Source organism: Schistocerca piceifrons, chromosome 7 (assembly GCF_021461385.2).
Source record: "Schistocerca piceifrons isolate TAMUIC-IGC-003096 chromosome 7, iqSchPice1.1, whole genome shotgun sequence".
Lineage (NCBI taxonomy): Eukaryota > Metazoa > Arthropoda > Insecta > Orthoptera > Acrididae > Schistocerca > Schistocerca piceifrons.
In genome coordinates, this window is record NC_060144.1 from 409,429,831 (window position 1) to 409,454,784 (window position 24,954).

At 37.6% G+C, this 24,954-nt stretch overlaps 1 protein-coding gene and 1 non-coding gene across 2 annotated transcripts in view; both read left to right on the top strand.

Moving 5' to 3' along the window:
• Positions 1–24,954, top strand: part of LOC124805352 (putative helicase MOV-10) — a 447,080-nt gene that overhangs the window by 36,211 nt on the left and 385,915 nt on the right. The gene's annotated exons all lie outside the window — the stretch shown is intronic.
• Trnas-uga lies at positions 16,485–16,558 on the top strand. The gene has a single exon. It is a non-coding gene; the product is annotated as a tRNA-Ser (tRNA).

A 24,954-nucleotide genomic window follows, 5' to 3' on the forward strand; every position in this document is an offset into this window, starting at 1 on the left:
ATTAGTGGAGATGCTGGGTCGCACATAGACACAACAAAAAGACTGTCACAATATAAGCCTTTGGCCTACATGGCCTTTGTTGAAAATAGACAACACACACACATGTGCCCGCACATGCAACTCACACACACGACTCAGTGTGCCATGTGTGTGTGTGTGCTGCATTTTCGCACATGCTGACATTGTTTTTGTTGTGCCTGTCTGCGACTCAGCATCTCTGCTATATGGTGAGTAGCAGCTTCCCTTTTCAAAATATTTATATTGCTTGATTGTATTACATTTTAGTATAAGTTGTTCTATGGTTGGAAAAGAATGGTGGCAAACTACACCATAATATTTCATAAAATCTTAGCAGTGTTTGTGATTTAAATTCCACAAGTCATTTTCTGAGTACTTCATAGCAAATATCAAGAGATAATTGCTGACTGTCACGTGATTGATTGCAAATCCCTGGTACAGAAGTGCCGACAGTCATACTGCCACTGGTGTCTAATCCATTGTCATTAGCGAGGTGGTTTGAAAAGTTCTCGGAATCACCATGAGAGGTCACCACTAGCACAACGAGTTGTTCACATGATATTCATTGGACTGTTGTCTGTAAACACATGCCACATCAGTGCTATTGGAAGAGAGCTGTGGCGGTGACATGACTGTTGTTGTTACCACATAGTGATTTGTGATTTACAGAGATGGAAAAAATCGAGATTCAAGGAGTGATTAAGTACTTCATAAAGAAAGGTATGAAAGCAAAGGACATTCCTGCCAATTTCCAGAATCCACTTGGGGACTCTGCTCCTTCATATGCAATGTAACCATACGGTCTCTGCTCCTTCATATGCAATGTAACCATACGGTCTTACGAAAAAGAATGTTGCTACTCACCTTGTAGCGGAGATGCTGAGTCGCAGATAGACACAACAAAAAGACTGTCACAGTATATATATTTAAATTTGGTCAGGAGAGCTTAGATGATGATCCGCACAGTGGTCGGTCAAGATGTGTCACTACTCAAGAAATCATTGCAAAAGTACACAAAATGGTCATGGAGGATCACCGATTGAAAGTTCGTGAAACTGCTCATGCTTGCCAGATGCCTTCTGAAAGGGTATATCACATTTTAACTGATGAATCAGAAATGAAAAAATTGTCTGCAAGATGGGTGCCATGGCTCTTGAGGATGGATCAAAAACGTATCCCATCGCCATGGTAAAATTACACGAACTAAGGTACGAATTGTTGCCAACCTGCCTTATTCATCTGATATGGCTCCGTCAGACTTCCATCTCTTCCCAAAACCGAAAATTTTTCTTGGTGGATGAAGATTTACTTCAAACAAAGAACTGATAGCCGGAGTTGTCACCTATTTTGGAGGCCTGGAGGAAACTCATTTTTGAGATGGGATCAAGCCACTGGAACATTGTTGGACTAAGCGCCTTAATCTGCAAGAAGACTACATTCAAATATAAAAAAAAGTTTCAGTGCTGTAGGTACTTTTTTTCTATTCCGCTCCAAGAACTTTTCAAACCACCCTCTTACTACTATCTTTCTGCTTTGCACCAACTGTTACTGTTTCAACCTGAACTTTAGGTTCCATGCAGTACACACATGAGGGCCACAATATGTATCTTAATTTTTGTCACTTCTTTTATGTATTTGTTCTGTCGTCATATAGAGAAGCAAGCCATGCTGAAGTGAGACATACACTTTGCAGTAACAGCTGTTTATTACAAGAACTAAGCTAAATACAACCTGTAGGAATAACATCTACAAAACTTGAGAACAAGACTGTGTTAAGGAGCAGGGGGATTAACTACAGTCCCACAAGGTTGGTAACTCATAGGCAGTCTCCTGATGAGCAGCAGGTGCTTTGATGACACAGCCCTCTGAGGCTCAGAACTCATTGGCAGTCTACTGCTAATGACAAGATCCCACAAAGTGATGATCAAGTTGCTAGTCACAACAAATATTGCAAAGTGGTGTCCCCAGAGTGACTGGTGGAAGCACATCATCGACATGGCTCAGGGCAAGGGTGGCATGGCACCTTGGTGGGCAATGAAATGGCAGCAGCAGGCGGTGTCTGTAGAAGAGACTTGAGGTAGCTATTGGTTGCTTCAGCTCAGGAGGTAACTAGCTCTCTCTAGGCAGAGCACTGACTGAAGTACATGCCTGTGCAAGGATACATGCATGGTATCATCTGAACATGTTACCATGTGAACATAAATTAGTGCCTGCTGCAGCAGCACTGTTTGCTGAGACTTGCATGCCATGTAGTGGCAAGACTGACATTCTGGACACTGTGGCGATTGTTGACGACTTGACTGTAAACAGTACCTTGCCTCTTTTATTTACAAACAACCTCCTAGGTGAAGCAGGGGCCGTATCTGGCCTGCAAAGCATATGTGTAAATTGAGGTGGCCGAAATATGCAGGGGGCAACACTCAGCCCTACATACTTGACAATATTATCCCAGAATCTGTTTGTATATCTCACAATAGAAGTATTATCTCATGCAATCCATGGTCCAATTAACAGAATATGTTTTCCACAGAGGAAAACACCTTTTATGTGACATCTGATGCTGCTCTAGTATACATACTGTTTCCTCATACGGCTGGAACCATTTAATGCAACTGGATGATTTCATTAAAATTGATTTCCACAAGACTATCCTTATACACTGCAGGTATTCTGAAGGCAAAACTGTTTCAAATTGTGACAATGTAGTGCACCATGTAAAGGGTTGTTGGAGGTCATACTCCATCATGTGAGTCTTTAGGAATGGGATTCCAGCCCCCATGGAAAAATTCTGGGAGCAGTCAATTGAGAAGCTCAAGGAGTTTCATATGACACCGTGGCATACATTACTTTTGTGCACAGAACTTTCTACACAAAATTTGTTAAATGGGAAATATGGTCTTAGAAATTTAACTAGTTCTACTGTTTTTTATTTAGGTATGGTACTTTACAGAGTAGTAACATCCAAATATAGATGAGTGCAGTCAGACGTTAAATAACATAATGTATTATCAACAGAAGTGTGGTGAGAAAAATGAGACAAAAAAGAATAAAATTCTGTTTGTATGTATGTTTTAAAACTCAGGAAAGAAGTGATAGGAAATTTCAAGTGCAGCATTTACTACTGAAAAAACAAGAAAATTGAAATGATATTATAGATATTGAAAACAACTCACAGAGAATATCCAGTCTCTTTCTTTAAACCATATTCAGTTCAAATAATTCAAATATACATACACTGAATCAAGCTGTAGAGAAAATAAATTTATAATAGGTCAACTTGACTAACAGAAGGGATACGTTGAAAGGATGCATCCTGAGCCATTGAGGAATAATTAAATATGCAATGGAGGGAGATAATAAGGTGAAAACTGTAGAGAGAGATCAAACAGATGTAGGGTGTAGTTGTTACATAAAGATGAACAGTCTCTGTAGTGTAACCATTACCTGTGCAGCTATGCCCTTGATAGCTGTGTCTCCATCATATTTGGCTACAACATGAGGATGATACACAAAACCATGGTGCTGAGAACGAAGTACAGAGCTCCGTCATGCTACTATATGTACAAGGGGGTTACTGACATCTGGGCAAAATTCTCTGTCGGGCAGGCATTAAGCCGATTTTTCGTAGCAACAACAAAATAAAAGACATTCTGGGGTCGATGAAAGATACAATTGACAATTTTCATGCCACCAGAGTTTATGAAATCAGGTGCGAATGTGGACTGGTGTATGTAGGTGAGACTGGGCATCCAATAAGCACAAGGATACTGAACATGAAAGATGTATCTGCCTCAAACAATACAACAAATCAGCCATGGCAGAACATCAGGAACAGTGCAGGATGGAGATTGAATTTCGAGAGGCCCGTGTACTCGTGAAACAGCCGTTTAGTTTGAGGAGAAAGGTTAGAGAAGCGATAGAAATAGCCAAGTGATCCGACAATATGAACAGAGAAGATGGGTACTGACTTCCAGCGTCTTGGCTGCCGGCTGTGACAGCTTTGGGAAGGACAGCTCTCGCAGAGCAACAGGCGTGCGGTAGGTCACAGCGGTGGAGGGTACACAGAGCGCAGACGCGGCCTAGTCGATACTAGGTAGTTAGTAAACAATGCTACGCTGTAGTCTCCACTCAGTCTCCTATTCGCCAATTTCCACCGATGGCAAGCAGTAAAGGAAACTCCAATGGAAAATGCCCATTTCCGCCAATGACAACACGTAATGCAAAGACCAATAAAATAAACTCCTAATACCCTTCCTCCTCACCTTCACATCCAATGACAGCACTCCTTCATAGTATATAAGTATCCAAACTAGTGCTCATTCAGTAGTTAGCAATACACCCTGAGGAAGGCGCCTTGCAACAGTCACCGAAACATTGGAATTTTATAGATGACAATGCGGCCTCAAACCCAGAAGAATTTTATTGTTTTAGCAAAATGTTTATTGACTTGTGCAAAATTATACAAAGCAGTGGAAACTTAACAGTCAGTGACTGGAGTGAATAACAAAAAAACACAGTAAAAAAAAGAAGAAGAATGGTGCTCAATGAAAATTGTATTTAAAACTATAACTGCAAGTCTTAATTCTTAATGCACTGGAACATAAATGGCCACAGTGCAGTGTATCCACAAGATAAAATCACGAAAATTGATGAGCTTCAAATTATTCCTTCAAAAGGAAGAAATATCAGAGTCGTTTGCGTAAACGAAAACTGGCTTAAGAAAGATTCAGTCACAGTTTTAAACAAATTAGAAAACTTTACAGTAGCTAATAGTTTTTGTCAGAAAAACAGAACCCACGGTGGCTCCTGTATGCTGGTTAACAACTTATTCGAATATAAAGATAGAGACAATTTTAATTTGCTTAATGAAGAACTTATATTTGAAAGTTGCTGTGTAGAGCTAGAGCAATGTAATATTATTATTACCTCAATTTATGATATTCCATGTAGTGATGTGACTAAATTATTGTTAGAGAAATTCCAGTATCCCCTACACAAACTCACGTAAGAAAAGAGGAAAAAACTAGTAATTTCTGCTAAATTTAACATAGATATGTCGAGTGAAACAAGCTTCTCAACTAAGTTTCTTGACTTAATTCAATAATATTGCTTTAGACTGAATTTCACTGATTTCATCAGAATAAATGAGTGAAATGCAATGTGTATAGACAATATTTTAACAAATTATACATTTAATGACACTGCCAAATTCTCTTAAGACCTAGGCATCTCAGATGACTCTGCTTTGCGTATTAAATTAGTAATAGTAAATAAAGAAATGAAAGGAGATGTTTCATGAAAAGAGAGTTCAGTGATGAAAACATACACTTGTCCTGTTGTAGACTGAGTGAGGTAAATTGGTCATTACAACACGAAAGCACATGTGCAAAAATTTTTGAAAAGTTTTTAAACAGCTTTGTACATGTTTCCTGTGAAACTTTTCCACCTGAAATTTTTCACAGTAAGGCAAGTAATAAACTAAAGTGGATTAATTCTTCTTTTAGTATTCAGCACTGAGGTTGGTCTGTCTGCCTTCCTCTTCATTTCCACTTGTGTGTTACATCCAATGTCATTCATGATCTGTTGCATGTATGATATCCTTGGTCGGCCCTGCCAATTCCTTCCCTCAGTATCTCCTTCTGCTAGTGTTCCAATGAAGTTGTTGTGTCATAGGATGTGCCCTACAAGTTTGTCTCTTCTTGTTTGGATCTGCCCCCACAGAGATCTGATTTCCTGTACTCTTCTAAATACCTCTTCATTTGTTACTTTGTTTCTCCAACTGATCTTCATCATCCTTCTATAGCACCACATCTCCAGGGCCTCTATCTGTCTTCTCTCTTCTCTTCCAATTGTCCAAGTTTCACATCTGTATGGGGCCACACTCCAAACGAAACCTTTCATGACATGTTTCCTTATTTTCAGACTGCTGTTGCTGGTGAGTAAGTTCCTCCTCCGATTAAATGCAATTTTGGCCTTTTGTATTCTGCTCGCAATTTCTTGCCAGTATCTACCATCCCTTGTGATATTGCTTCCCAGGTATGTAAATTCCTCTATCACTTCCAGCTCCTCTCTTCCAATTGTCATTCTCAGAGGTTCACATTCTGCTCCTGTACTGCATACCATCTCTTTAGTCTTTTTCTTGTTTATTCTCATTCCATATTGATTGCATATAATGTTTTCCATTGTTCTGAGGACTTCCAGACTTCCACTAGATCTTCTTTTATCTCTGTGACTATAGCAATATCATCTGCGTAATGTAGCATGTCTACCTTCTGCCCATTAATTTTGATCCCCACCTCAGTAGTTTCTTAAACTTGATCTATAGCTTCCTGAATGTAAACATTGAATATAAGAGGAGAGAGAGCACATCCTTGTCTTACCCCTTTTCTAATATTTGCTTCTTGATCCTGGTGACAGTTCCTAATCACTGCTACCTCATTGTTTTAGAAACTGAGTATCATACAGATGTCTTAATACTTTACTCCACTTTTCCTCAACACTCTGAACATCTGCCAGATAACGTTATCAATGCCTTTTCCATGTCTACAAAGGCAATATAAGTTGGTTTATTTTTCTGTAGTTGCTTTTCGATAAGGAGTCTCAGTGCCAGAATCGCCTCTCTTGTTCCTGATCCTCTTCTGAAAACAAACTGATCTTCACTCAGCATATCCTCCACCTTCTCTTCAATTCTCTTAAGAACTGTTTTTATGAGAATTTTTTATGCATGTGATATTAGGCTTGCAGTTTGGTACTGTTCACATTTTGTAGCTGCTGCCTTCTTTGATATAGGAACAATGATATATTTCTGGAAGTCTGTCGGTATCTCGCCTGTTTATAGATGGACCTAATAAGTTTAAGCAGCATTATATTCATGCTGTCACCAACATTCTTTATTAGTTCTGCAGGGATGTCATCAGTACCCGTTGCTTTGTTTTCCCGTAGTTCTTTTAGAGCTCTGTCAAATTCTTCTTCCATAATGTCATCTCTCTTGTCATCTTCGTCTAGTTTCCCTTCTCTTCCTATTACTTCCTCCAAAAGAGGTGCTCTGGCATACAACTCCTCTATGTATTCTTTCTATCTTTTCACCATGTCTTCACCAAACAGCATTTTCCCCTCTTTATTTTCTATTGTGCCTGAGAGTGTTGTTTTACGTTTATTAAAAAATTGATTTGCTGTTCTGTAGGCTAAATCAGTTCCTCCATTTTGCATAGTTTCTTCCTCTTCTCTGCACATTTCTTCAAGAAAATTTTCTTTTGCTTTCCTAGCTTTTCCTTGTTCATCAGTTGCATTTTTGTATAATCTCCACTTTTCTATAAGCTCAGTAATATCTGCTGTAATCCATTTCCTCTTGTTTTTGGGTTCAGTTTTTCCAACTATCTTTTCTGCTGCTTTGTATATATCAGATTCAATTTGATCCCAGTCTTCATTTGCTCCACCATGTTGAAAATGATTATCTAGGTTGTCTGTTTCATGAGCATAGCACTTCGCCAGTCCCTCAGTTTTCAGTTTTTCTAGTTCCCATTTAATTTTTACTGGCTTTGTCTTCAAACGTTTGAATCTGAGTGAACTTTTCAGCAGGACCAGGTTATGGTCACTACCTATGTCTGCAGATGGATAGCTCCTGCAATCTTTTACCTGGTTCCTAAAACGTGCTTTCACTAGAATGTAATCAATCTGTTGTCTCCTCAGGCCTCCAGGGGCCTTCCATGTGTATCTTCTTCGTTTGTGATGTTGGAAAAGTGTGTTTGCAACAACTAATTGGTCCCTTGTGCAGAACTCGAGTAGTCAATCTCCTCTTTCATTTCTTCTTGCAAGTCTATATTTGCCAACAATTCTGTCCTCCGGTTCTTCACCCACAATCGCGTTCCAGTCCCCCATGGCGATCAGGTTTTCATCTCCCTTATCATTTCTCATCGCATTACTTATTTCTTCATATATTTCGTCAATGACTGCATCTTCATCTTTGGATATTGGCACGTATATTTGTATTATCACAGTGTCCTTGTGTTTAGTTTCAAGTTTGACTAGTATTATTCAAGAGCTATATTGCACATATCCCTCAACATGTGAGCCACAGTTTTTCCTTAAAATTATTCCAACTCTTTCCATTCCTTGTCTGTCTTGGTCAGTTCCGGTGTGAATGACACTGTATTCTTCAGACCAGAAATCACCTGGTTGGGGCCATCTCATCTCCGATATGCCTTGGACATCGATTTCCAGTCATTCCATTTCTCATTTTAGATTTTCTAGCTTGCTACCCTGAAGCAGTGTTCTCACATTCCAAGTGGCTATGTTAAAATTGGGATTCTTTTCCTTCACGTTGTCTGTATCTTTTGCAGTCCGTATCCAGAGATCCAATTGGGGGACTATCTTATCTCCAGAAAATTTTACAGAAGATTCTGTCATGGTTTACTGCTGATGTTTGGGATAACCATAATTCTTTAATTTGATGGTTTCCTGTTGCCTTCCACATCCTATGCTGTTGACCATCAGCTGGTTCTTCCACCTTTGGAAATGATTTCTCATTTCCAGAGCAAGAGGGTGCTGTATCCAGCAAATGCTGGGGTGACGACTTATCCCAGTCATCCCTCAGTCCCTGTCTATGTTAGGTATCACATGAAGTGACATTGCCCACTCTCTACCAAATGGACGTGTAGATCAGGAGTTTCCCTTCATTGGGTCTAGGTCCTTAATGGCATTGCCTAGTCCCCTCCAGTACTTTAGAGATTACTACTGAGCTGAAATGCAATAATGGTCCTGAGTTCATGAACTATGTTAAAACATCTCCTTCTTCTTCTTGTTGTCATAAATTTGTAGTGTCAGCTGCTCACAGGCGTCATTCCCTTGCTTCTTGAACCAGCTCTTCAAAGTTGTTGATGCCAGTCCATGTCTTGATATTCTGTGAGCAAGATTGCTTCCTTCTGCGTGGTGGGTTCTTTCTTTCTATTCCGCCTTCTAGAGTTAATTGCAGAAGTTCATATTTCTTTCCTCTCATAATTTGCCCCAGGTACAATGTCTTTCTTCTTTTAATTGTCCCCATTAGTTCTCTGTCGACCCTGGATCTACGCAGCACTTCAGCATTGCTCAATTTTTCAATCCATTATATTTTTAGTAATCAGCACAAGAACCAAATTTCTGTTGCTTCTAATCTCTTTACAGAAGCTGCTTTAATTGACGAAATTTCCGCTCCATAGATTAGGATGGGGATAACATAGCATTGTACTATGCTTATTCTCAGATGTACGGCATGTCTGTGTGTATCAGCACATTTTGTACCTTTTGGAATGTTTCTTTGGCAATCTTACAGAAAATCTTAATTTCCTCATCACAATCAAGTTTTGAGTTTATCACAGAGCCTAGATATTTAAATTTGGTCTCTTTCTCGATTTTTTAATGACTAGGGACTTGTTTTTACCAGGGGTTCTTTCAACTGACATCCATTTAGGCTTCTTGGAATTTATTCTGACACCAAAATGCTGACCAGCTTTATCTACTTCTGTACGTATTTGCTGTAGCTCGGCTACGGATGGCACAAACAAAGCTGTGTTGTCAGCATACTGTAAGTTCCAGATCTTCACTCCATTTACTTTTATACCAAATAATTCTGTCTTGACGGGATCAAAAAATTTTGTCCAGATACAGTTGAACAGTAATGGTTTGAACTGAATTGAATTGAATTTTATTTGATCCTGTAAGATTACATTGTGTACAGTAAATGTACGTGTAATATAGGACATGTCAAAGTATTAACAGTCTGTATCACTTATTTTTCTACACCTTTAGCTTACATTTTTACATCACTGATAATGAATAACAATATATACAAATTTAATGGCATAAGTATTCTGCAACACTGTAAAACTCTTTTTCAATGAGATAGTCTTTAAGTTTCTTTGGAAAGTCATTGTGAAGTACACTATCTTACAGGTTTTTGGGCAGACTTCTTAGTAGTCTGATACCAGAGTACTGGGGTTCTTTTTCTAGCATTGCCAGTCGGTGGGGTATGCTCCGTACTTCATTCTTTCTTCTTGTGTTGTGGGTGTGTACACTAGCATTTGTAATACAGTCCTCACTACCTTTTCTGATGTACATTATTGTTTTGTATATATACAACGATGAAAAAGTTAAGATACCTAAATTCTTAAAACAGTTTCTGCACGTTTCAGAGGTCTTTCTTCTTAAAATGGTCCTAATTGCTTTTTTTTGTAATGTGAACACTCGTTTTGTCTCTTGTTTGTTTGAGTTTCCCCACACAGTCACTCCATACTGTAAGTATGGTTCGAAAAGTCCATGATACACTGTTCACAGAAGGTTCTTGTCTGAATACTGTGATAGCTGCATCATTAAGAATATGACAGAGCTCAGTTTCTTACAGACATTATTAATATGTTTTTTTCCATTTCAGTTCATTATCCACAAGAATGGTGATAGTATACAGCCCTGGCAGATTCCTTTCAGTATTTGTACAGATTCTGTTTTTAAATTTTTGTGAATACTGACCTCTGCCCTTCGATTCCAGTATAATTGCTGAATGATTCTTATGTCCTTACCGTCCAATCCTATTTCTCATAATATTGTGATAAGAGGGTCGTGCTTAACAGTGTCAAATGCTTTCTCATAGCAGATAAAGCATACATGGATATCCTGCTGTAGTCATAGCATCTTTGCATAAGTATCTTCATGCTAATAATGCTTCTAAGGTTCCCATTCCCTTCATAAAACCAAACTGGGTTTCTCCACAGTGCTCCTCACATTTACGATAAATTCAGTTATGTATAATTCTTAGAAAAGTTTTCAGAGCATGACTCATCAATAAGATCTATCAAAATTCTGAGGACGTTTTTGCATTTGCTTTTTTCAGTAATGGGACAAAAGTTGATTTCAGCCATTCATCCAGGATCTGGTGTGAGCTGTAAATTCCATTAAATAGGGCTGTCAACGTTTTTAGGTCTATTCATTTTAAAATTTCAGTGGGTAAGTTGTCTCCACCAGGTGCTTTTCTGTGCTTTGTTACTTGCAGCACATATTCTACCTCTGATTGTAAGAAAAGTGGACCAGGTTCTTCTTCATTTTGATTACTGTTGTGTCTTTTTGTCGTGAAACAGAGATGATATGTAATTTTCCCATTGTTGTGTCATTTTTTCCGATTCGAGAATAATCCAATTATCCTCATTTCTTAAAGCAGGTTCATTATGCTGCTTGAAGTTTCCAATTATAACCTTGATTTTCTTATGGAAACTATATGAGCCATGTAACTTCAACATTTCTTGTGCTTCGGTGCATTGTTCCTCAATCCAGTTTGCTTTTGCTTCTCGAACCATCTTCTTTACTTCTTTATCTGTCTGTTGGTATTCCACATTTTTGTGATGCACCTTCTGTATTCTGTGTTCTTCCATTTTCAATAGAATATCTTGTGTCATCCAGGGCTTAGACTTCTGTTTTATACATACTAATTTTGGCTGTAGCAACTTGGATGGCTGCATTGCGTATCTTTTTCTAGGATTCATTAGTAGTACTTCTTTCTTGGGTCTCGCGTATGGGTGGCATGTTGTTTCCCATTTCTTTCACCACATTCTGTCTCAATTTTAGGTTCTTCAGTTTTTCAGTATCAAATCTTACACCCATGCTGTTTTTCAGCTTTGAACGTTGAAATTTAATCTTTATGGTACCAATTGTGGTCTGATCCAATATCTGCACCTGGATATGCTGCTGCATGGGTCACGCTGTTTTGAAATTGCTTATTGATCAGTAAATAATCAGTCTGAGGTCTGAATATTCTCTCTTCTGTGTCTTGGAGTGATTTCCAGGTGTACAGTCTTCTGGGGTGTAGCTTGTAAAAAGTGTTTTTAATTGTGAATTCTTCAGCCCTAAAGAACTTGGTAAGGGCCATACCTCTTTCATTTGTTTCACCAGACCAAATCCTCCTGCGACTCCATCAGTTCTTGCATTTTCAACTTTTGCATTGAAATTTCCCTTTATCAAGTTCATGTCTTCCTTATTCAAGGTTCGTGTTATTGAAAGATCATTGTAGAAGCTCTCTGTTTCTTCATCACTCTTGTCTGCTGTTGGGGCATATACCTGAACTACATTCACATTCTGCTTCATGCCTCTAATGTGGATGGCAGTTACTCAGTTAGATAATGCAACTGTGCTAATTTCACAGTTCATGGAACGTTTTCCTAACTATGATTGCCACTCCATTTTTACCACTTGTGGGAGGTCCTGGACAGAACATTCTTTTATCTTATTGAATGATAGATCCACTATCTGGCCATCTACATTCACTGATACCAAGTATATCTATCTTTTAGTGTGTCATTTCCTTGAAGAGATTCTGCATCTTTCCTACTTCTAATAGACTTTGTACGTTCCAACTAGCACATGAGAAGGTATTCTTTGTTTTTCTTGTTGTATTCTGTCTTTCACATGCTGGTCCAGGCTCCCCAGAATCCTCTAGCCTAGTTAAAAAATATAAAAATATTTAGGAAGGTTGTAAAAGCAGCAAAGAAAATGGAAAATACTAAATTTATCAACAAGCACAGAAATAAATCCAAGGCAGTATGGACAGTTGTCAAAACTGAACTTTGAATTAATCCTAGCTACCAGGAAATTTCTAAAATAAAAATACGGGACAAAATAATTGTAAATTCTGCTCAAATATCAGGAAATTTAAAAAAATTATAACAGTAGCAATATCTGATGTAGATGTAGATGTAGACTCCTATCAGGATGTAGAAAAAACTATATTAAACCTAAAAAGTAAAAATACTGTGGGGTGGGATGAAACACCTGCCAAAGTCATCAAAGCAGCTCCAAATATAATAGCACACCCACTGTCCGAAATAATTAATAAATCATTTGAAGAAGGTTACTTTCCAGATGTTCTGAAATACGCAGAAGTGAACCATTATTTAAAAAAGGCACTAAAGAAGATATGGGACATTACCATCCAATTTACCTTTTTCCTGTGCTGTCTAAAATATTTGAAGTGATCATTGCCACCCAAATTCAAAATTTTTGTTACAAATTTAATATCATCTCAAAACATCAATTTGGCTTCCAAAAAGGCAAAAGTATGATTTATGCAATTAATGAATTCATAAATAAAGTTAGTTCTGCCTTAGATAAATCGCAGAAAGCTCCAGGAATCTTCTATGACTTATTCAAAGCATTTGACTGTGTGAACCACTCACTCTTATTACATAAAATTCAAAAAATTGCGGGGAGTGCCCTACTGTGGTGTAACTAATATTTGACAAAGAGACAGCAAAGGATAGCTATCACGTCAGACAAAGGAAAATACTCCTCGAAATGGAGAACTGTCTCACAGGAGGTAACACAAGGATCAATTCTAGGCCCAATACTTTTTCTTTCCATAAATGATGTACCCATAGATATAAATCATCACTCAGTTTTATTCACTGATGACACATCAGTGCTGATAGATAATAAAAATGCGGAAGAAATTCCTAAAAATGTCATAAAAAGTCTAGAAAATCTAAATGTGTGGTTCCATCTCAATGGTCTAAAACTAAATATTTCAGAAACACAGCTTATGCAATTTAAGACAAAACAGTCCACAATAAGTGATATTCAAATTATGCACAGAAGTCTTTAACTAAACAAAGCAGACTGCGTTAAATTCTGTGGAATGCAGTTGGACAGAAATCTGTCATGGTCCTCACATATAGACTATTTAGAAAAATAAACTGAACAGCCTGGCATTTACTATGTCAATTGTAGCCATGTCACTGCCATAGACACGAAAAAATTAGTGTACCAAAGCTACTTTGAGGCAAGAGTAGGATACAGCGTTGTCTTTTGGAGAAATGCTAGTAACTTGAAAAAAATGTTAACTTTACAGAAAAAGATTATAAAGAACATGTGTAGCGCAAAGCCAAGAGAATCTTGTCGGGCACTATTAAGAGACCTAAACATACTAACAAGGGACCCTCCCCATCGCACCCCCCTCAGATTTAGTTATAAGTTGGCACAGTGGATAGGCCTTGATAAACTGAACACAGATCAACTGAGAAAACAGGAAGAAGTTGTGTGGAACTATAAAAAATAAGCAAAATATACAAACTGAGTAGTCCATGGGCCACATAAGCAACATAATGGAGTATGTGAATTTAGGAGCGCCGTGGTCCCGTGGTAGCGTGAGCGGCTGCTGAACGAGCGGTCCTTGGTTCAAGTCTTCCCTCGACTAAAAATTTTACTTTCTTTATTTTTGCATTGTTATTATCTGTCCATTCGTTCATTGACATCTCTGTTCACTGTAATAAGTTAAGTCTCTGTTTTTGCAACCGCATCGCAAAACCGTGCGATTAGTAGACGAAAGGACGTGCCTCTCCAATGGGAACAGAAAACATTTGATCGCAAGGTCATAGGTCAACCGATTCCTCCACAGGAAAACACATCTGATATATTCTATACGACACTGGTGACGGCATGTGCGTCACATGACAGGAATATGTTGTCGACCCACCTAACTTGTACACTTGGCGAATGGGTAAAAAGATTCTTCTACCTTGCCCGATTTAGGTTTTCTTGTGGATGTGATAATCACTCCCAAAAAAGTGATGAAAACATAAGAGTTTCTCACGTAAACCGATAATAAAAAATTAAACTTTTCACTCGATGGAAGATTTGAACCAAGGACCTTTCGTTCCGCAGCTGCTCACGTTACCACGAGACCACGGCGCTCCTGCGTTCCCGTTGTCGTTAATGTTGCTTATCTTCCTTTGAACTAGTCAGTTTGTATATTTTACTTATTTTTTCACAGTTCCACACAACTTCTTCCTGTTTTCTCAATTGATCTGTGTTCAGTTTTTCAAGGCCTATCCACTGTGCCAACTTATAACTAAATCTGAGGGGGGTGCGATGGGGAGGTTCCCTTGTAAGTTTTCCCTCACTGTATTTATACGAAATAATTTTTTTTCCAATTAATAATCCAGAGTTGTTTGCTTCAAATAACTACTGGCACAGATATGAAACTAGAAACAAACAAAATTTCATGCTTCCTACACATAAACTCAATCTTTTCGCGCAGATCCCACAATATATAGGGATGATTTATTGTTATTAACTTGATTGGGCACATTGGACCACTTGAGTCATTCCATGTTCACTTTCTCTTTGAAGATTGGACTACTTGCTTCTTGCACTCAGCACAGTACGTTTTCATTCATTTCGAATGCAATTTTCTTAACTCGTCTGAAATCTCTACCGGTCTTCTGTGCATCATTCCTGCTGAAAATTTATGATTCGTAATGAGAGTGTTAATTTTGTTTTTGTTCTCTGCATTAGTAATTTTAAGTCCAACTGCTTCAAGATCTTGCTGAATTTCTTTGACCCACTGTCCTGTCTTCTTTCCGAGACTTCTCATCACTAGTTGTTGTAAAATCCTGTGCTCAGGCAGTCATAAGACATGAAAGAAATATGACACTCTTTTCTTCTTCATTGACCTGGTGATAGGGTCAATCTCACAATAGACTGTTTCATTAGGAAGGATTCTCCAGCCTCCATCAACCTGGTATTTTTTATTGATGCATGTTCTGATAATTCTTTATTCAGTCTTGAGGAGTTGATTGGTTCTTCTTTCATTTTTAATTTGGAACAGAGTTTCACAGGCATAAGTTGCTTCCGGGAGAGTTACTGTTTTGTAATGTTGGATCTTAGTGTCTATTGACAGGCATTTCTTGTTATATGTTGACCAGGTTAGAAATAGTGCTTTTTCATTTTGTTGGCTCTATTTATCCATGTTACTTTCTCACCAAAGTTGTGCAATATAATTAAATAATTTCTCCAAGATATTTAAATTGTAGAACTATGTTAATTGCTTGATCATTTAGGAAGATTTTGTCTATACAAAGAGGTTTCAAGGGCATGATTTCAGTTTTTTCAAAAGATATTTGTAATCCTATTTTGAAGCGATTTTCTGGAGACTTGTGATCTGAGAACGAACTTTTCCATGTCAAGAGCCTAGAGAGCTAATCGTCAGCAAACCCAAGGCAGTTTTCTATTTTGCTGGTTTTCCTCCAATTTTGATTTTACATAGATTTTCTTTTTTCCAGACTGTCATGATGTAATTGAGGGCCACATTGAAAAGCAAAGGGGACAATCCATCACCTTGTCTGTGTCCTGTTTTTATTGTGAAAGCATTTGATATTTCTCCTCTAAACTTGATCTTTGAATTTGTGTTGGTTAAAGTTAGCTGAATGAGTCTTACCAGTTAGGGATGGAGGCCATATGTTCATAGGATTTTTAGAAGTGTGGGTCTATGAACACTGTCATATCTCATTCTGGAAACATCCTCCAGGCTGTGGCTAAGCCATGTCTCCACAATATCCTTTCTTTCAGGAGTGCTGGTTCTGCTAGGTTCGCAGAAGAGCTTCTGTGAAGTTTGGAAGGTAGGAGACAAGGTACTAGCATAAGTAAAGCTGTGAGGGCAGGGTATGAGTTGTGCTTGGGTAGCTCAGTTGGTAGAGCACTTGCCTGTGAAAGGCAAAGGTCCCGAGTTCGAGTCTTGGTCCATGCACACGGTTTTAATCTGCCAGAAAGTTTCACTGTCATATCCTTTTTTTAAATCTATGAATGAGATGAATAACTGTTTGTTTCTATACTTGTAATACTCCATTATTAGTTTCAGGCTAAGAATTTGATCTGAGCAGCTTCTGTATGGTCGAAATCTTCCTTGGTATTTTCCAAGTTGTGGTTCCAGAATGTTTTTGATCCTATTGTAAATTATGCAAGATAAAATTTTATATGTGCAGTGCAGAAGGGTTATTCCTCTGTAATTGTCTGGGTTGGTTCTATCTCCTTTTTTAAATAATGGATGGATTATGCTGGAGTTCCAGTGCTCTGGGATTTTCTCTGTGATCCACACTTCAATTAGATGTTGGTGGAGATTTATGACCACAGGTTTTCCAGCATTCTTTCAGATTTCTGCAAATACATGGTCTTCACCACATGCCTTGTAATTTTTTAGTTCCTGAATTGCGACCTCTACGTCATTGATTAGTTGGAGGATCTATTAGGTCTGGGGTGTTTAGATTAGGTGCTTCAGTGTCTACTTTAAAGGTTTCCTGTGGGTCATCACAATTTAAAAGTTTTTGAAAGTCTCTGCAAGGATCTCTGCATATTCTTGATTACTATGCACCAACTTTCCTGACGTATCTCTCAGGATCAATGCTGGGGACTCAATCCTTTCAGATAAGATTTTGTAATAATCTCGTGACTGTTTCTTCCGGAGGTTCTCTTCTATCTTTTCTAGGGTATTTTTAAGATGTTAGTGTTTTGTCTGTCTGATGATTTTATGGGTTGACTTTCTTTGCTTCGTTAGTTCTAGATGTGATTCTTCAGAGTTTTGGACTTGATGCTTTATCCGAGCTTGGTGTCTTCTTTGTAATGCTTGGTCACATTCTTCATTCCACCACTCATGTTTCTTCCTAGGTTTTATTGGAGCCAACTCTTCTGCTATGGATTTTAATTTAAAGATTAATTCTTCTATCTATATAGGGATGATAATATACAGTAAGTTAAAAAAGTCAAATTTTCAAAAGATTGAAATTGATTCGGTTAAGAGAAAATTATATAACAGTCTGCTACAAAAATGCTATTACTCTACTGATGAATTTTTAATGGTGATTTAATCATTTGAGTAGGATAAAAATTAATAGTATATATATATTCAGATATTTTATAGTTCTAGCAAATGTATTTCATCTGCAACCTATTATAAGCTTGACGAGTCTCTTGTACAATAAATCAACGATTTGACACTTATGTTCCGAGACAATAAAATTCTGATTCTGATTCATTTAGTAAGAATTGTGAAGGAATCTTCATTCATGTGAGTATGAACTGTCTTAGAAGCAGTAATGAAGAGAGAATTGTTCAAATGTTCAATGAAACCTTTCCATTTAGAACCATAAGTAAGAAAATGACTTAAAGGTTGTGAAAGCAATCAAACAAATGGCAAAAATGACTACCATAAGAAACTTATAAGAAACATCATTTTACGACATAAGAGTAAGACAAAAACATTGTCAAAACATAGATTTTATAGTTAGTAGTCATGAAATATCGTGAATTAACTTACTTGTTGTAAACCTAGCTCAAATATCGGAGTGTTTAAGTGATTTTTTAAATGTAACGAAGGCAAAAGTTGATATAGCAGAGCAACATAGTGAAGTATATCACTGTAAGCCCTACCAAGAAGCTTAATATCGCAGAGATTTTACAAAGTTTTTGATAACAAGTGTGGAAAATGTTACTAATTGAAAACCAACGGATGGAAGAAGAGGAAAATGGTAAGCCCTTGATATAAGAGATTTGGCAAACAATAAAGAAACTAGCCAGCAATAAGTCATTTGGCCATCTCAACCTATCAACCAAGCTTATTAAATGTAGTGGAGATCATGTACATTGTGCAACACAATTAAAGCATCACTTTTTTGAAACCCCATAATAGTCCCCCATTGCAGTGTAGAAGTTTGAAATTTGTCTGAAAGGTGCCTACAACCTTTCTCTGTAATTATGTAAAAGCAATGTTAATCTTAGACTCTGTAACACTTCAAACAGTTAGGTGCCAACACATGCAGGGGAAAAAATGTCAGAGCTCAGAAGTTCATGTGAGGTATGAGGTGAGTTAATGATGTCACATTGGCACAAAATTTCGCCACCTTGGACATCTCACTCAATGGGAAGGTCATTCACACCCTCTCTTATGCACATTTCACCCCTTCTTTTAGTGCCAGTGTTGTGGATGTCAGAACCGTGAATCAGTGAATGGCTGCCTCTGTACAGGAACGTTTTTAAAGTGCTCAACAAAGGTGCACAGATGACACTGACTGTGTTGCTGGACTGGGGCAGTCTTAGAGGGACCCTATGCAGTTTAATATCATTTTAAAGAACCTTAAAATATCTTACACAAGACTACACAAGAAAAAGAAAACTAATTATATATGGGGATTTCAACATTGACTTTGCAAGAGAGTCTAAACAAAAAACTTTTGATTTTGCTAGTGAGTCTAAACAAATAACTGCTTTACTGAATCTCTCAGTGACTTTCAATTTAAAGGCTATTACAGAAACACCAACACACATCACAAAAACCTCAGCCACAATCCTTGATCAAATATTTACAAATGTGCCCTTGCAATATTCAACACAAACCCACGATACAGGCTTTGGGGACCACACAGTCCAAGAAATTAGTACAAGATTAGGAAAACAGTTTGGCTCAACTGAATGTCTAACAGCTACATCTAGGAAGTATAATGACCAGAATATACATTTCCTTAACCACCTGAGTAAAGAAACTTGGGAAGACATCTATGAATGTGAAAGTACAAATGGTAAGTTCAACAAACTCCTAAATAGTTTTAGCTATTATTTTGAATTTTGATTTCCACTCCTTAAAAAGACAGCCACAAAAAAGGGTCTGAAAATAAAATGGGTCACAAGAGGGATACAAATATCTGTGGAGAAAAAGAGTTTACTTCATGAAATATCTAGACTGCACAGCACATTCCCAGAATTTGATTCCTATTTTAAGAATTACAAAAAGATTTTAACTAAAGTCATAAAAGAAGCAAAAAGAATGGCAAATAGTTCCTTCGTAGCAAATGCACCAGATAAAATGGATGCCACATGTGACATAGTAAGGCATGAAACAGGATTAAAATGGAGGGAATACCATAATACCAAACTGAAAGAAAACTCTTCTCTAATATCTGACCCCCGCAGATAGCAAATAATTTTAACTCTTATTTCTCTGAGGCATCTGAGATTCTGGTGAAGCAAAACTTTCAATATACTGCCACTGCAAATCAGACTGAAACTATCCCTAGTAACAAGTCTCTCTTCCTATACCCAACAGGTGAACAGGAAATGCTAAAAACAATAGGGGAGCTAAAACCAAAATTTTCCTCTGGTACTGACAACATTCCAGACCATATCATTAAAAAATGTGCACCCTTAGTAGTTAGGCCCATGGTAGACATATGCAATAGTTCACTTTCCCAGGGAATCTTCCCAAAAAGGTTAAAAATAGCTAAAGTGAAGCCATTGTACAAAAAGGGTGAAAAACAGATATAATAAATTATAGGCCAGTCTCTGTACTATCTGTTTTTTCTAAAATAATTGAAAAAATCTTTTATGAAAGACTCGTAGATTTCATTGGAATAAATAACTTTTTCTCAGCTACACAGCATGGTTTCCGAAAATGTAAATCCACTGAGACAGTTATTATCAGTTTCTTAAATGAAGCTTTAAATGCATTACGTAAAAAAGAACACACAGCAGCACTATTGCTAGATCTTTAAAAAGCATTTGACATCATTAACCATGGTCTGTTGCTTAGAAAGCTAGAAAATGTTGGTGTCAGAGGCCCAACTTATGAGTGGGTAAAGTCATATCTACAAAACAAACACCAAACAGTTGAAGTCTAGTACAAAGAAGGAAAAAATTTAATTTCCTATCAATCAGAAAAACTGTGTGTTAAATATGGTGTGCCACTGTGTTCTGTACTGGGACCAATCTTGTTCTTGCTGTTTGTAAATGACTTGGAACCATCCAACTCTAACTATAAGTACAGTAAATATGCCAATGATACAATTATATTTATCAAAGGAAAGACCCCAGAAGAGCTCCAAAATGAAAAAAAAGAGCCCTTCACATGTATCAGAATGGTTCACAGTGAACAACTTAATAATAAACACACATAAAACAAAGACTATGCATCTACACACAGTGCAGAATAAACAACCTTTAACTGAAACCATAGAACTGTTAGGCAAAAGACTTGAAATTGTAAAAAGCACCAAATTTCTGGGAGTTTGGATCCAAGATGACCAAGATGGCAGAAACACACACAACACCTATGTAGTAAATTAAATACCTTTTGTTATAGTATAAAAATTCTTGCTGGATGCACATCAATTCAAGTATTAAAAAATGTGTATTACGCCCAAGCAGAATCACTACTAAGATATGGTTTAATTTGCTGGAGAAATTCACCACCCAGCAGAAGCTGTTTAATTGCACAAAAAAGAATTATAAGAGCCATGGAAGGCACAGCATCTTGATCTTCATGCAAACCCTCACTTAAAAAGCTTCATATTCTTCTGTTACCATGCCTATATATTGTAGAAACAATAATGTTTATAAGGAAAATCTGGATGAAATTAGCAAGATCGCTCCAGAAAACCAAAATATCCATGTATACAACACAAGGAATAATCAAGATTAACATATGCAGTTTTCACATACAACACTAAAACAAAAAGGACCCTTGCAGGCAGGAAAAAGACTATAACAAACTACCTAAAAAATTAAGGCAATAACTGGCGTGCATAAATTCAAAACTGCAGTGGGTGACTACTTGCTACAGAATTGCTACTATAGTGTTGATGAATTTTTATCTACAATGTAAATATGTGAAAAATTTAAATAGTTTGTACAATTAAGACCAAAATAAGAAATGTGTATGTGTAGATTTATCTGTGTATTATATGTGGTCTGTTACATATATGTGTGTATGTGATAATCAAGGTTGAAAGTAAGAAATGTGTGTGTGTAAAATTTGTGTATTTGTGAAATATTATTCCCTTATGTTAAACTTATATTGCAATATATTGGAAACCATACAACAGTTTTCTGTTAAACTTTATTGCAATTATTTGACTTGTCCTATATCATTATATACCCCTCTACAATGTATGATTGACAGGACCAATAAATATACACTACAATTCAATACAATCACATTCAGATTTCATCAAATGGTTTTGAACAGGCCATAGTTGCCCCACCCTGTACACCACAGCAAAAACTGCAGTCCCACTGCACCCGACAGGGAAGCAATGACATTCAGTGTTGTTACATGCCCACAACATCCTTACAGAAGGATTGAATCATCTAAGGGATGTCAGCAGTGTCAAAGGTTGCCAGGAACATAGTTCTGTTGTTCATTACTATGAACTGTCATTCTACTCAGCGAAATGTGTGGGAATCAACACCCCAAGGGAAGGGTTGGTTTACCTGATACTCATCTTGGGGCTTTACATGTTGGTTCTGGGTAATGGGTGTCTTAAATATTTTGCTTGGCCGCTCATAAGAAAACTGTGGGATTTCAATGCAGGCTTTATAGTTCTGACCTTCATATTAAAAGCATCAGCCAAAGGGGTGAAATGTGGGTAAGAAGGGGTGAATGTCTAAGGTGGTGTTGGACAGAATTTTGGTGAAATTTGGTGCCAGTGTGACACCACTAACCCTCCTTGTACCTCGCATGAACTTCTGAACTTTGGCCTTTTCTTTGCATATGTTGACACCTTGCTGTTGAAGTGTTGCTGAGCCCAAAGGTGAAGTTGCAGGGCACCAAACTTTTGCATCATTACAGAGGAAGGTTTCAGGCACCCTTGAGTCAATTTTCAAACCCCTATGTTGCAATGAGAAACAATTATTGGGTTTTGAAAAAGAGACCCTTGAATTCTGATGCATAGTATGCCTGCACATCTTGATCTTATATATATGGATGCAAAAAGTCATCTCAGATGATTGCATAACGGTACTTGCCAACTCTCCCATTCTAGGTGGAAGACTACCTATTTTCCACTTTTTCTCCCTATGTTTAGCTAATTATTGTCAAATCTTAAGACATTTGTTTTTAAAACATGCCATTTCAGTTTTTTTGGCCAATGGTCAAAAGTTCTTCACTTACTAGTCATTTTTCATCAATATACGTATTGAAGTTTATGGAAATCGGGAAGATGCATGAAGTTCATGGGAATCAGGAAGAAGCACACATTCTATATTGATGGTTATTTTTCCTTTTTCCTAAGCATTTCATATAATGTTTGCTTGTCTTGTTCAGTGGTACACACTGTTTCAAGTTGTGTTTGAGTTTTGTCAGTCCTCTCAAGTGAAGTTGCTTATTATTCAAGTTTCTTATAGTCGGATACTGTTCTTTGGCAATCATACTTTTTTATCTAAAACAAAAAAGATCCCAACTTAGTACTGATTGCCTGGACTACCCCGCAGATAAGAGGTATGGAATCAACACTTTGGGTAGTTCAGGTGTTTTTATTTGCATTTTTATAGCTGTTACATAGCTTTGTGGCATCATAGGAAAAGAATCACCTCAGTTGTGTCAGGATTATACTGAAGATGAGCCTTGGTTTTGATCATTTGTACCTCCTGATTTTTAAAACTGAATATTCCAGTATTTGTTTTTTGGAGGTTGGCAAGTTTGTGATTGGAATATATGCATAATATGTTCTGTACGTAAGAAAGGGGAAATCATAGAATGTATAAGCTATAGAGAAATTACATTATTGAACACTGCATATAAAATATTCTCCTCCCTGTCTTTATAGTTAATTCTTAAGGTAGTAATTAGAGCATGAATAGGATGTGTGCATCCTTTGTGAAGACAAAGGAGGGGTTGGCCACAGTTTTCGAACAGGTGAGAATGCTTTTGGCCATGGTCAACTACCTTTGGGGTGTTGTTGTGGTGTAGAATCTGGTACATTGCATGGGACACTTAAGGTGTCACTTGTTTCACTCATGGGCTCTGCTGCAGATGCACCTTGCAGTGTGCCTCGTCATGGGGCATGTGTCTTCATTGCAGGGTGAGTGGCAGATGGTAATGCATTTGCATCACTTGAGGTGGAGAGTAAATGTGAAGGCTGACTGTATGGCCTCACACATTCACCCTGTGGGTGGACAGGTAGGTACTGCTTTGGCTGGGTCTAAGCAGGCACATGGGGGCGGCATTTGCTTGTTATCAGAAGTGGAAAGAAATCATATGTCTACTGGCAGCCCTCATCTGAGATTCGGAAGATGCCCTGCTTGTGGCTATCGAGCAAGCAGAGTTCAGATGCCTCCAAATTATGGTTCACATCAGTGCTTCGCTTCTGAGGTCATCCTCAGTTCATACGAGCAGCTGGTGGAGGTGGTGAAGACTGCTGTCCTCACTCATGGGGTGCAAGCAGAGCTCACAATTGGCAGCATCGTTCCCAGAATTGCCCAGGATTCTTTGGTTTGGAGCCGAGTGGAAGGTCTAATCCAAAGGCTCCATTGATTATATGATGCAAATTTCTGAATTTGGATTACAGGAAGAAGAATTGTAGGGCTTTCTAGATAGGCCAGGGTGGGTTAATAAAGGAAGTAGATAATCAGGTAGCAAAGTACTTGTGAAATGCACATGGTGGTTTCTTTGACTAGGTGTTAGTTTGAGGTCCTGTGATGAACAATTACCAGTCTATATGCAGAGAGTGAAATCTGACCATGCACAAAGTAATGACACTTTTACTGTCAAAATTTTAACAGCAAATTATCAAAGTGTTTGTAACAAAGCTCTAAATCTACTGCCCTCATGTAATATTGTCACGCTCAAAGTATTCTCATAACTGAGAGCTGGTTGAAAACCAAAACACAAAGCTCCAAAATATTTAGTGAGGCATGGAATGTGTATAGAAAGGACAGATTAGATACCATAAGAGGGGTAGTGTACATGGCAGCTGACAAAAATATTGTGAATTGTGTTTTATTCATCTAACGATGTACATTTGCTGCAATCCATTTGGTTTGCATACAGGAGACATGTCAAAAATCTATAATACAGTTACAATGATTTTTACATTAATAAATGATAGGACTAAATAAATAATAACACTATAAGGATATTTCTTGGAATATGTAACATATTGTATCCAGCTCAAAATTCCAGTTTGTCCTGCATGAATTCATCCACTGATTAGTAACACTTCAGTGCTAGTACCTCATATGGCTTTCTTTTAAGTGGACCCTAAATTCATCTGCGTCAACTTGTTCCCTTTTAATTTATTACAAATTTTCATTCCCACATTTCAAGGAGGTCCCTGAGCATACAGTCTGAGGCGGTGCCTGGGGAGCATAAAATTTTCTTTG